This window comes from Rhinopithecus roxellana, chromosome 15, assembly GCF_007565055.1.
Source record: "Rhinopithecus roxellana isolate Shanxi Qingling chromosome 15, ASM756505v1, whole genome shotgun sequence".
NCBI lineage: Eukaryota > Metazoa > Chordata > Mammalia > Primates > Cercopithecidae > Rhinopithecus > Rhinopithecus roxellana.
Window position 1 is genome coordinate 12,227,177 of NC_044563.1, and position 13,329 is coordinate 12,240,505.

At 49.5% G+C, this 13,329-nt stretch overlaps 1 protein-coding gene across 11 annotated transcripts in view; it reads right to left on the reverse strand.

Moving 5' to 3' along the window:
- The window catches only part of MAJIN (membrane anchored junction protein), a 41,648-nt gene extending 30,115 nt beyond the window's left edge, over nt 1–11,533 (reverse strand). For 5 of the 11 annotated variants that reach the window (XM_030918378.1, XM_030918382.1, XM_030918376.1 and 2 more), the window contains exon 1: nt 3,991–4,201. The gene's annotated coding sequence lies outside the window, so the exon portion shown is untranslated. Of the gene's footprint in view, nt 1–3,990; nt 4,202–11,470 lie in introns of those variants that run through there. The other 6 variants (XM_030918383.1, XM_030918381.1, XM_030918374.1 and 3 more) reach the window with 5 other exon arrangements.
- Between the last annotated feature and the right edge of the window lie 1,796 nt (nt 11,534–13,329).

Genomic DNA, 13,329 nt, shown 5'->3' on the forward strand with positions numbered 1-13,329 from the left:
AAAAGCATTCCAAGCAGAAAAACCAGCAAGTGCAGATGTCTGTGATGAGTTTAATGGACAGAAAGGTCAGTGTGGCTAGAACATTGAAAATGAAGACAGAGAGGAGGGAGATGAAGACAGAGTGTTAGGCAGGGACCAGATCATGTAAAGTTTGTAGGCCATCATAAAAAGTCAGATTTTATGTTAAGGATCTTATAAAGGGGAGATAAATGATTTGATGCATGCTTTATAAATATCTAAATATCTATTTTATTTTAGAGACAAGATTTCTCTCTGGCACCCAGGCTGGAGTACAGCGGCACAATCACAGCTCAGTGCAGCCTCAACCTCCCAAGCTCAAGCAATCCTCCCACCTCAGCCTCCCAAATAGCTGGGACTCCAGGTGCCCACCACCATACCCAGCTAATTTTTGCAGGGACGGGGTTTCACTATGTTGCCCATGCTGGTCTCGAACTCCCGAGCTCAAGTGATCTGCCCACCTCAGCTTCCCTAAATGCTGGGATTACAAGCATGAGCCACCAGGCTTGGTCCAAAATATCTAAACATCTGGTGACTGAAAGGAAGATGAACTGTAAAGGGACAGGATGAGAAGCAGGGAGACCAGTTAAGAAGCTTCTGTAGTCGTCCAGGAGAAAGATGCTGCTGATTTGGACTTGGGATTTTAGAAATTAGTAAATAGTTAGATGTGAGATATATTTTAGACTAACTAATGGACTAGATGTGGGAATCAAGGATGGCTCTCAGGTTTTTTGCCTTTGCAATTAGGTAGACAATAGTACATATTCTACTGAGATGGGGAATAATTCTAGGGAAAGAGATTTGGGGTGGGAGGGAGCAGGGGAAATCAGTAGTTGTGTTTTAAGTCTAAGAGGCCTATGAGACATCCAAGTGGATATACTGAGGAGGCAGTCTCTAATGTGTAAGGGACAGAAATCAGGACGGAAATATACATTTGAGTCACCAGTGTTTAGATGGTATGTGAAACTACTGGAATAGATGATGAAATCATCTAGGGAGAAATTATAGGGAAGGGATGAGGGCCTTCCTTATAAGCCAGGTTACAGACTGTGGAATCTGTTGTAAGAACAATTAGAAGGCACTGAAGGGTATAATAAAAAAAATGACATGACCAGATGGCTGTGACTTAAAAAAAAAAAAAAAAAAATTCCCTCCTGGCTGCAATGTGGGAAACAACCCGGAACAAGAACAGATGAAAGGAGACCAGCTAGGAGCCTCCTACGGCTCAAGGCAGAAGCTGATAGTAGCCTGGTCTAGAGTGATAAAAGTAAAGATGAGGAAAAGTGGACTGATTTGGAAGATGCTACTCGGGAGGCTGAGGCAGGCAAGACCCCGTGTTTTTTTTTTTTTTTTTTTTTTTGAGACCGAGTCTTGCTCTGTTGTCCAGGCTGGAGTGCAGTGGTGCAATCTTGGCTGCAACCTCCGCCTCCCGGGTTCGAGCGATTCTCCTGCCTCAGTAATGACTTGGTGACTTTATAAGGGGAGAGAGAGCAATGACTCCTGGTTGCTTGAGCAATTAACTGAAGAGGTAAAAGCACCATTTCTGAAAACAGGAGCCTTATAAAATAAATTTTTGAGGGCAAGATGTTGAGTCTGTATCTGGACATGCTTAAGTCTGAGATGCCAAAGAGAGATTCTACATAGACTGCTGGAAACTGGCTTCCTACCTGCAGATGCACGCATGAAGGAACTAGAGTTCAAAAAAGGAAAGGATGGGCTGGGCGCAGTGACTCTCACCTGTAATCCCAGCACTTGGAAGGCCAAAGTGGGTGGATCACCTGAGGTCAGGAGTTTGAGACCAGCTTGGCCAACATGATGAAACCCCCCTCTCTACTAAGAATACAAAAATTAGCCAGGTGTGGTGGCAGACGCCTGTAATCCCAGCTACTTAGGAGGCTGAGGCAGGAGAATCGCTTGAACCCAGGAGGCGGAGGATGCAGTGAGCCCAAATCTTGCCATTGCACTCCAGCCTGGGTGACAAGAGCAAGACTCCGTCTTTTTTACTTTCTTTCTTTTTTTGTTTTGAGACAGAGTCTCACTCTGTTGCCCAGGCTGGAGTGCAATGGTGCAATCTTGGCTCACTGCAACCTCCACCTCCCAGTTCAAGCAATTCTCCTGCCTTAGCCTCCTGAGTAGCTGGGACTACAGGGGCCCACCACCATACCCGGCTAATCTTTGTATTTTTAGTAGAGACAAGGTTTCACCATGTTGGCCAGGATAGTCTCAATCTCCTGCCCTCATGATCCACCCGCCTTGGCCTCCCAAAGTGTTGGGATTACAGGTGTGAACCACCATTTCCGGTCAACTCTATTTTAAAAAAAGAAAGAAAAGAAAGAAAAAGAAAAGGATGTTCAGCAAAGTATACCTGCTGGAATCTTTCTGTCCACTTGCCCAGATGCCAAGATTCAATCAAGGCTCTGGGGAGCAGCACAGAGATCTCAGTGCCGTGACTCATATTTATTTGCAAGGTGCAATCAGGCATTTGAAAGCCAGAAACTCATTCAAATCAAGACATGATGTGACAGGCAATGTTTCAATGGAAAAAATCTTGTTTTCATGGCAACTGCTAGGCCAGGGTTGGAGGGTGAGTATAGATCAGAGGAGCACTTTAGTTCCTGGGGAAAGTGTGTGGTAAGAAGGTGGGGTGTGGCCGGGCACAGTGGCTTACACCTATAATCCCAACACTCTGGGAGGCCGAGGCGGGTGGGTCACCAAGGTCACAAGTTCGAAACCAGCCTGGCCAACATGGTGAAACCGTCTCTACTAAAAACACAAAAATTAGCCGGGTGTGGTGGTGGGCGCCTATAATCCCAGCACTTTGGGAGGCAGAGGTGGGTGGATCACTTGAGGTCAGGAGTTCAAGACCAGTCTGGCCAACATGGTGAAACTCCATTTCTACCAAAAATACAAAAATTAGCCAGGCATGCCTGTAATTCCAGCTACTCAGGAGGCTGAGGCAGGAGAATCGCTTGAACCCGGGAGGTGGAGGTTACAGTGAGTCAAGATCGCGCCACTGAACTCCAGCCTGGGTGACAGAGCGAGACTCCGTCTCAAAAAAAATAAAAAAGAAGAAGGAAGAAGGAAGAAGAAGAAGGAAGAAGGGAAGGAAGGAAGAAGAAGAAAGAGAAAGAAGAAGAGGAAGAGGAAGAAGAAGAAGAGGAAGAGGAAGAAGAAGAAGAAGAAGGAGGAGGAGGAGGAGGAGGAGGAGGAAAGAAAGAAAGAAAGAAAGAAGAAAGAAGAAGGGAGGAGGAGGAGAAGGAGAAGGAGGGAGGGAGTTGGGGGAGGAGGAGAAGGAAGAGGAGGAGGGAGAGGCGCTGGGTGTGGAGTGGGGAAAGAAGGAAGAAGGAGGAGGAGGAGGAGAAGGAGAAGGAGAAGGAGGAGTTGGGAGGGAGTTGGGGGCAGGAGGAGAAGGAAGAGGAGGAGGGAGCGGCGCTGGGTGTGGAGTGGGGAAAGGAGGAGGAGGAGGAGTTGGGAGGGAGTTGGGGGGAGGAAGACGAGGAGGAGGGAGAGGCGCTGGGTGTGGAGTGGGGAAAGAAGGAAGAAGGAGGAGGAGGAGGAGTTGGGAGGGAGTTGGGCGGGGGAAGACAAGGAGGAGGGAGAGGCACTGGGTGTGCAGTGGGGAAAGGGCAGTCTCTGGAGTCTCCGGATGACAGGGATCCCGGACTCTGTGCCGGTCACTCGCCCGAGGGAAGGGGCAGAGGCCTGGAACACCCGGTCTCCCTTGCACTCTCCCGGCCTGCAACCCGCGCCAGTCCCGCGGCCTCCCTGTGGGAGCCCTGCAGTGGCACGGCCTGCACCCTGGGCGAGCTTGCTGGGTATCCCGGGAGCCCGGCGCTGAGAATGGGACTTCAGGGGGCAGGGGGGACTGCACTTTGGCGGCAGAGGGTGGGGCCCGGCCCGGAAACTTCCCTCAGAAACAACAGAAACGCAAAGACAACTTCCCGAGGGCCCCGGGCTGTCGTGTGCCGTTACCTCAGCCCCAGGTGGCTCCAGGCTCGGCCAGGCTATGTCTCACACACTGACTAGGAGTCCTTCGGCCTCAGAAAAGTGGCCCCGGCCAGCATACCCACTAATAAGTGCTCTCTGAAAAGGGCGGGCGCCAACCTCGAACGAAGTCAGCTCTAGGGACTGGCTCGCCTGCTCCTCAGCGACTTCGGAGCTCGTGCCGCGCGCCCGCCAGGCCTTCTGCGCACGCGCAGGCCTGGCCGTGGTCTGCGCGTGCGCATTTCATTGTCGCTGCCGAGGACGCGCGCGGCCCCACCCACCGGATGCCCTGTCGCCTTCAGGTCCGTCCCGGATTTACCAGTCCATTGTTTATTTCGCGCCTGCTTTCGCGTGGTCTCGTGGGGAACTAGCGACTGCAGAGTCCTTACTGTGTGCCAGGCGTTATGCAGGGCACCTTCCTTTATTCCTCGGCGACATGTTCTGCATGCAGCAGGCATTAATGTCCCAAATTTAGGATCGCTTGAGCTCAGGAGGCCGAGGCTGCAGTGAGCCGAGATCGCGTCACTGCACTCCAGTCTGGGCGACCAAGCGAGACCTGTTATACACACACACACACACACACACACACTCCCACTTTTTTACTTAAATCTTTTTTTTTTTTTTTTTTTTGAGACGGAGTCTCGCTCTGTCGCCCGGGCTGGAGTGCAGTGGCCGGATCTCAGCTCACTGCAAGCTCCGCCTTCCGGGTTCACGACATTCTCCTGCCTCAGCCTCCCGAGTAGCTGGGACTATAGGCGTCCGCCACGTCGCCCGGCTAGTTTTTTGTATTTTTTAGTAGATACGGGGTTTCACCGTGTTAGCCAGGATGGTCTCAATCTCCTGACCTCGTGATCCGCCCGTCTCGGCCTCCCAAAGTGCTGGGATTACAGGCTTGAGCCACCGCGCCCGGCCCTTAAATCTTATTTTTAAAAATAGAGACGGGGCCGGGCGCGGTGGCTCAAGCCTGTAATCCCAGCTCTTTGGGAGGCCGAGGTCAGGAGATCGAGACCATCCTTGCTAACACGGTGAAATCCCGTCTCTACTAAAAATGAGCCGGGCTTGGTGGCGGGCGCCTGTAGTCCCAGCTACTCAGGAGGCTGAGGCAGGAGAATGGCGTGAACCCAGGAGGCTGAGCTTGCAGTGAGCCGAGACTGCTCCACTGCACTCCAGCCTGGGCGACAGAACAAGACTCCATCTCACAAAAAAAAAAAAAGAGACAGGGGCCCGGCGCGGTGGCTCACGCCTGTAATCCCAGCACTTTGGGAGGCCAAGGTGGACGGATCACCTGAGGTCAGGAGTTTGAGACCAACCTGGCCAACATGGTGAAACCCCATCTCTATTTCGTAGAAATACAATATCAGCCAGGCGCGGTGGCTCACTCTGGTAATCCCAGCACTTTGGGAGGCCGAGGCGGGCAGGTCAGGAGATCCAGACCATCCTGGCTAACACCGTGAAACCCCGTCTACTAAAAATACAAAAAATTAGCCAGGCGTGGTGGCGGGCGCCTGTAGTCCCAGCTACTCGGGAGGCTGAGACAGGAGAATGGCGTGAACCTGGTAAGTGGAGCTTGCAGTGATCCGAGATTGCAAGATTGTGCCACTATACTCTAGCCTGGGCAACAGAACAAGACTCCATCTCAAACAAAACAAAACAAAACAAAAACAAGATTAGCCAGGCATGGTGGGACACACCTGTAATCCCTGCTACTCAGAAGGCTGAAGCACAAGAATCTCTTGAACCCAGGAGGCAGAGGTTGCAGTGAGCTGAGATCCAAAACAAAACAAAAACAAGATTAGCCAGGCATGGTGGCGCACAGCTGCAATCCCTGCTACTCAGGAGACTGAAGCACAGGAATCTCTTGAACCCGGGAGGCAGAGGTTGCAGTGAGCTGAGATCACGCCATTGCACTCCAGCCTGGGCAACAAGAGCAAAACCCCGTCTCAAAAATTAAAAAAAAAAAAAAAATGGCGGGGAGGAGGGCCGAGCGCGGTGGCTCACATCTGTAATCCCAGCACTTTGGCCAAGGCAGGCAAATCACGAGGTCAGGAATTCAAGACAAGCCTGGGCAACATGGTGAAACCCCGTCTCTACTAAAAATACAAAAATTAGAGTTGGGCATGGTGGCCTCGTGCCTGTAATCCCGGCTGCTCTGGAGGCTGAGGCAGGAGAATTGCTTGAACCTGGGAGGCGGAGGTTGCAGTGAGCTGAAATCACACCATTGCAGTCCAGCCTGGGCTACAGAGCGAGGCTCCATCTCAAAAAAAAAAAAAAAAAAAAAAAGAAAAAAGAAAAAGAAAAAGAAAAAAAACAAAGAAACTGCGAAGCAGTTGTCCAGAGTGGCTGTACCATTCTGCACTCCTGCCAGCAGAGTGTGAGTTGCTCTGCATCCTTGCCAGCACTTGATATTTTCAGTTAAAAATTTTTTGCCATCCTAACAGATGTGTAGTGGTATCTAGTTATAGATTTAATTTGCATTTCCCTAACGACTAATAACGTTGAGCACCTTTTTTATGGGCCCTTGGGATTCTTGAGAATTAATAAACCTATACCCTAACTCAGAAACAATTTACAGTGCTAAAGAGACTCACATGGATTCAGACTGAGCCTGCCATACTGGAACATTTCAACAGCAACGCTCGCAGATGACAACAGAATTCAAAGCACATATACCAGATCTGTCAAGCCAGCCAGCACATGGCAAAAGCCTGGCAACAAAAAATAGCACACTGTGTGTGTGTCTGTCTCCAAGAAGTTCAGTGTCACTTAAATATAAGAAACAGGTGGCCGCGTGTGGTGGCTCACACCTGTTATCCCAGCACTTTGGGAGGCGGAGGCGGGCAGATCACCTGAGGTCAGGAGTTCGAGCCAACCTGGCCAACATGGTGAAACCCTGTCTCTACTAAAACAAACAAACAAACAAACAAACAAACAAACAAACCACAAAATTAGCCAGGAGAGGTGGCATGCACCTTAATCCCAGTTACTCGGAGGCTGAGGCAGGAGAATCACTTGAAATCAGTGGGTGCAGGTTGCAGTGAGCTGAGATTGCGCCATTGCACTCCTGCCTGGGCCAAAAGAGCGAAACTTCGTCTCAAAAAAAAAAAAAAAGAAAAGAAAAGAAAGAAACAGGTGTGGAGTGGCAGGATATAGGGTTGAGGGGGGACACAGGAGTTAGACTACAAAGAAGCTTGTGCTGAGGTAATTGAATTTATCTCTACAGCAATAAGATGCTTTTAAAAGTTGGATTTTGGTTTCAGAAAAATGTTCCTGAGGCCAGGTGCGATGGTTCACACTTGTAATCCCAACATGTTGGGAGGCTGAAACAGGAGGATCTCTTGAGGTCAGGAGTTCAAGACTAGCCTGGGCAACACAGTAAAACTTCATCTCTACAAAAAAATAAAAAAATTAGCCAGACATGGAAGTGCACGCTTGTATTCCCAGCTATTCAGGAGGCTGAAGATTCGGGGGGAAGATTGCTTGAGCCCAGGGACTCAAGGGACTCAAGGCTGCAGTGAGCTGTGATCATGCCACTGCAGTCTGGCCTAGGGGACAGAGCAAGACCCCCGCACTCCCACCCCCCCACCGCTAAAAAAAAAAAGTTCCTGGAACCCTGGCTTCTTCATTTTCATTTTCTGCCTATTTATTCTTTCTTATTGTTCAAGGCCCAGCCCAAATGCCACCTCCTCTGAGAAGCCCTCTGTAATCCCCCTAGCCAGAAGATCAGGTCTTTTTTTTTTTTTTTTTTTTTTGCCTTTCCTTGTATTGACTGGCCAGTCTGCCTAGAGGGTGGGAACTGCAATTTACCCCACTTTGGGCTTTTTTTTTTTGAGACGGAGTCTTGCTCTGTCACCCAGGCTGGAGTGCAGTGGCGCGATCTCCGCTGACTGCAAGCTCCGCCTCCCAGATTCACGCCATTCTCCTGCCTCAGCCTCCTGAGTAGCTGGGACTACAGGCACCTGCCACCACGCCTGGCTAATTTTTTGTATTTTTTGGTAGAGACGGGGTTTCACCATGTTAACCAGGATGGTCTTGATCTCCTGACCTTGTGATCTGCCCGCCTTGGCCTCCCAAAGTGCTTGGATTACAGGTATGAGCCACCGTGCCGGCCACTTCTTATGTGGCTTGACAAGGGATCTAGCACATAGAAGGTGCTAATCCATGTTTGATGAATATCGATGAATTTTCAAATGAAGGAAGTTTACTGGGCAATCCAGCTCTGGAGTCCTGTCAGATTACACCAGTATTAGTTCTCAAACTAGGGCATGCATCAGAACTACCTAGAGGGATTGTAGATTGCTGGACCAAGCCCCCAAGTTTCTAATTTAGTAGATCTGGGGGTCTGAGGATTTGCCTTTTGAACAAGTAAGTTCCCAGGTGCTGCTGCTGCTGGCAGAAGGGACCATACTCAGATAAACTTTGGATGAAACAGTCCCTACATGTGGCTGTGGGTACAGTTCAGGTGCTTCTCAGAATCAAGCTCTGGCCTGGACACTCTCAAGGGCCCATCATTCCTGTGCTTTATCACAACCATCTGACCACCAGACTCTTTAGCGGATGTCCTTGGTCTTGACTACTGTCCCACTCCTTTGACCTGGAGGCAGGATTACTTTACCCTCTCCTGGTCCCTTTATTTCTTTATTTCTTTATTTTATTTATTTTTGAAACAGAGTATCAATCCTTCGCCCAGGTTGGAGTGCAATGACACGATCTTGGCTCACTGCAACCTCTGCCTCCTGGGTTCAAGCAATTCTCCTGCCTCAGCCTCCCAAGTAGCTAGGATTACAGGCACCCACCACCACATCCAGCTAATTTTTTTTGTATTTTTTTGTAGAGATGGGGTTTCGCCATGTTGGCCAGGCTGGTCTTTAACTCCTGACCTCTGGTGATTCACCCGCCTCAGCCTCCCAAAGTGCTGGGATTACAAGCGTGAGCCACCGTTCCTGGGCTATTTATTTATTTATTTATTTGAGACGGAGTCTCACTGTTGCTCAGGCTGGAGTGAAGTGGTGCAATCTCGGCTCACTGCAACCTCTGCCTCCCAGGTTCAAGCAGTTCTCCTGCCTCAGCCTCCCAAGTAGCTGGGATTACAAGCATGCACCACCACTCCTGGCTAATTTTTGTATTTTTAGTAGAGATGGGTGTTCACCATGTTGGCCAGGGTGGTCTTGAACTCCTGACCTCAGCTAATCTGCCCGCCTCGGCCTCCCAAAGTGCTGCGATTACAGGCGTGAGCCACTGTGCCCGGTCCTCTCCTGGTCCCTTTTTCCCAGGGACTCCCAGAAAGGCTTCTTAGAGGGGCCCTGGTCACATGGTCACGTTCTATAACTGGCTTTCCTCCCCCTAAGCAGTACAGTCTAAGAGCCTCAGAGGACAAAACAAATCCTGTCCTAGGAAGAAGCCTAGCACGTACAGAGGAAGAATGGAGTGCTGGGAATAGGGCCCCCATTAACTGCCAGCCCCTCAAGTTCTTAGGGAAATGCTCCACAGACCCATGATCTCCTGGAGAGGGTCAGAACCAGGTCTTCTTCCTTAGAGAGCTGCTGCTGCTTCTTGGGCCTGTGCAGCTTCCTAGCCTCCAAAGCTGAGGGAAGGAGCCATTTAATCAACAGCTCCATTTCCTGCAGCACCTGGGGCTCCCCAACCCCTACCACCTCCCTTTGGGCTTCCCAGGTCAATTACCTGCCAAGCAACGGGCCTCAGCTCAGAAAAGCAGGCCAACCAGAGACTGGTCTGACGGGGCCATGAGGAGTTGAAATGATCTGACTCAGAGAGGCAACCCTGGGGGTGGGCGCAGGGGGGTCTGCCCCCACCCCTAGGGCAGTGTAATTTACAGTTCACCCCTCCCTCTCTATGTGTTGGGTATCTGGCTTACAGTAAGGCTGTGAAACCCAGTGGCCATCCAGATATGAGCCTTGTGGAGCTTGAGGAGGTGATGGGGTGGGATAGGTTTGCTCAAAGAGGCCTCCAAATCCTTCCAGGCTCAGCCCAGACCTTGAAGGCCTTTGTGCAGTTTTAGTAACAGGAGCTGATTCCTGTGGCTGGTGGCTGTCACAGGACAGAAGCAGAGGACACCAGGAAGGAGGTGAAACTTCCAAGAAGGAGGTGAACCACTAACCCAGGAGTCCCCTCCCCAACCACAGAGATCCTTCAGAAGGGCTCTCTTTGGCGACGTTTTGTGTTTGAATCTAACTCAAAATACCGGGTTGTTAGAGGCGCAAGTGTTCCCAAGAATCGTCCATGGAAACTGTTCTAGACACTGGGTCCAGGCCCACCCCAGGGAGTCAGATTCAGGAGTCTTGGCATGATTGAGAGATCTGTCCTAGGTTATTTTTACCCTGACTGGAGTCTCTTCCCTGTCCACTGCCTCACCAGATAAACAGAAGCCAAGACACAAGGAGGAAAATTTGCAAGGGCCTGGGCACGCTGTCGGATGTAGTGGAGGCAGGACTAGCCTCTCTGGAGAGACTTCAGCATTCTCCGCTGTGAAAAACGGGGCTGTAGACCTTTTTAAATGGCATGTATTTCTGCAGGAACACACACACAAACACTTACAGTCCCCAAGGAATAGTCTCTCCTACAGGATGGGAATGCCCCCAGAGGGCACTGAACCACTAATCCAAGAGGAAAGGTCTCAGATTCCTTCTTGCCTCAGGTACCCCATATCAGACCTGAGATTTTTCCCTCAATCTTCCCTAAGTACAGGCTCTGATCTGTCCATGGTTCTGATTTTTAATGATTTCACTTGGGAGCAAGTCATGAGTTCTTTCATTCATTTGGAGCAGCTAACATTTACTGAACACTTACTATGTGCCAGGACTGTGAGCTACTTCTTACATGCAACCTGCTTTTTCCAAAGTAACCAGACATAATAGAAAAAAACCACAGGTCAGGCCGGGTGCGGTGGTTCATGCCTGTAATCCCAGGACTTTGGGAGGCCGAGGCAGGCACATCATGAGGTCAGGAGATCGAGACCATCCTGGCTAACACAGTGAAACCCGTCTCCACTAAAAATACAAAAAATTGGCCGAGCGTGGTGGCAGGCGCCTGTAGTCCCAGCTAATTGGGAGGCTGAGGCAGGAGAATGGCATGAACCCAGGAGGTGGAGCTTGCAATAAGCCGAGATAGTGCCACTGCACTCCAGCCTGGGAGAGAGAGCGAGACTATCTCAAAAACAAAACAAAACAAAACAAAAACCCACCACAGATCATAAATGTGTAGCTCAGTGAATTTTCTTTTTCTTTTTCTTTTTTGAGACGGAATCTCGCTCTGTTGCCCAGGCTGGTCTTGAACTCTTGGGCTCAAGCCATCCTCTCACCTGGCTTCCCAAAGTGTTGGGATTACAAGTGTGAGCCACCATGCCTGGCTGAACATATACTTTTCTATTATACCTATTGTATTAGTTTGTTTTCACACTGCTGACAAAGATATACTTGAAACTGGAAAGAAAAAGAGGTTTAATTAGACTTACAGTTCCACACGGCTGGGGAGGTCTCAGCATGGCGGGAGGCAGAAGATACTTCTTACATGATAGCGGCAAGAGAAAAATGAGGAAGCAGCAAAAGCAGAAACCCCTGATAAACCCATCAGATCTTGTGACACTTACTCACTATCACGAGAATAGCACAGGAAACACGGACCCCCATGATTCAATTACCTTTCCCTGGGTCCCTCCCACAACAGGCGGGAATTCTGGGAAATACAATTCAAGTTGAGATTTGGGTGGGGACACAAGCAAACCATATCACCTGTCTACATTATACATTCATATCTTTGTCTACACACACACACATATGTATACTGGGTGGACTATAGGTGGGCACCTTTTTAAATCTACATTTTCCAGATGAGAAAGCTGAGTCTTGAAGTTGAGTGAGGAAATAATAGAGCTGGGACTCGAACCTAATCCTATCTGACCCTGGAGTCTATGCTGTCTAACCACTATGCTCCACTGCCTCCGAAAGCACAGGCTTTTTAAAAGTACTCATTGGCCGGACACAGTGGCTCATGCCTGTAACCGCAGAACTTTGGGAGGCCGAGATGGGAGAATCGTTTGAGGCCAGGAGCTCAAGACCAGCCTGGTCAACATAGCAAGACCCCATCTCTAACGAAAATTTTAAAAAGTGAAAAATTAAAAAATAAATGTATTCATTATGTGTCAGCCAAGTGTGGTGACTCACACTTGAAAATCTAGCACCTTGGGAGGCTGAGGAGGGAGAACCACTTGAGCCTTGGAGGTCAAGGCTACAGTGAATTGTGTTTGTGCCATTGCACTCCAGCCTGGGCCTCCCTGTCTCAGTAATAATAATAATAATTGTAATCATTATGTGCTACACTGGTTGCTGTCATTGAGGGCGATAAGAGGGTAGCAAGACGCAGTCACACAAAAAGGAAGATGATAGAAAAGCACATGGTGAGGAAAGCAGGTCACTTTTTTTTTTTTTTTGAGATGGAGTTTCGCTCTTGTTACCCAGGCTGGAGTGCAATGGCATGGTCTTGGCTCACCACAACCTCCGCCTCCTGGGTTCAAGCAATTCTCCTGCCTCAACCTCCCGAGTAGCTGGGATTACAGGCATGCACCAACCACACCAGGCTAATTTTGTATTTTTAGTGGGGACGGGGCTTCTCCATGTTGGTCAGGCTGGTCTTGAACTCCCAGCCTCAGATGATCCACCTGCCTTAGCCTCCCAAAGTGTTGAGATTATAGGCGTGAGCCAATGCACTGGGCGTGCAGGTCACTTTTATCTTGGAAAATTACAGGAGGCTTCCTGGAAGAAGGAGCATTTGAAGAGGAAGGATGGGGGCAAATTCTGGGCATGAAGGAGTGATAAGGGAAAGACTATCAGGCTGAGAGCTCTGGGTGCACAAGGAGACACAGGCTGCAAAGGCCCTCAGAGGTCATCTTGCCCATCTCTCATTGTCCACCAACCTACTGATGGCTTCCAAATTTATTCATCCAGTTCTGACCTTTCCCAGACTCCAGACTCTTATTTAAGCCAGTTGGATGTCAAATAAGTATCTCAAATTTAACATGGCCAAAACAGGGCTCCTGATCCCCACCATGAAACCCCAAACTGCTCCTCTTCCAGCCTTTCTTGGTTTTTGGCACTACCAACCACCAATTGCTCAGGTCCCAAATCTCACAGTCATCCTTCCTTCCTCCCTTTCACCACACTCAATCCATGAGCATATCCCATCAGCTCTATCTGTAAAGCACACCCTGAATCCAACCACTTCTTTTTTGTTAATTTTTGATTTTTGTGAATACACAGTAGGCGTGCATGAGATGTTTTGATATAAACATACAATGCACAATAATCACATCATGGA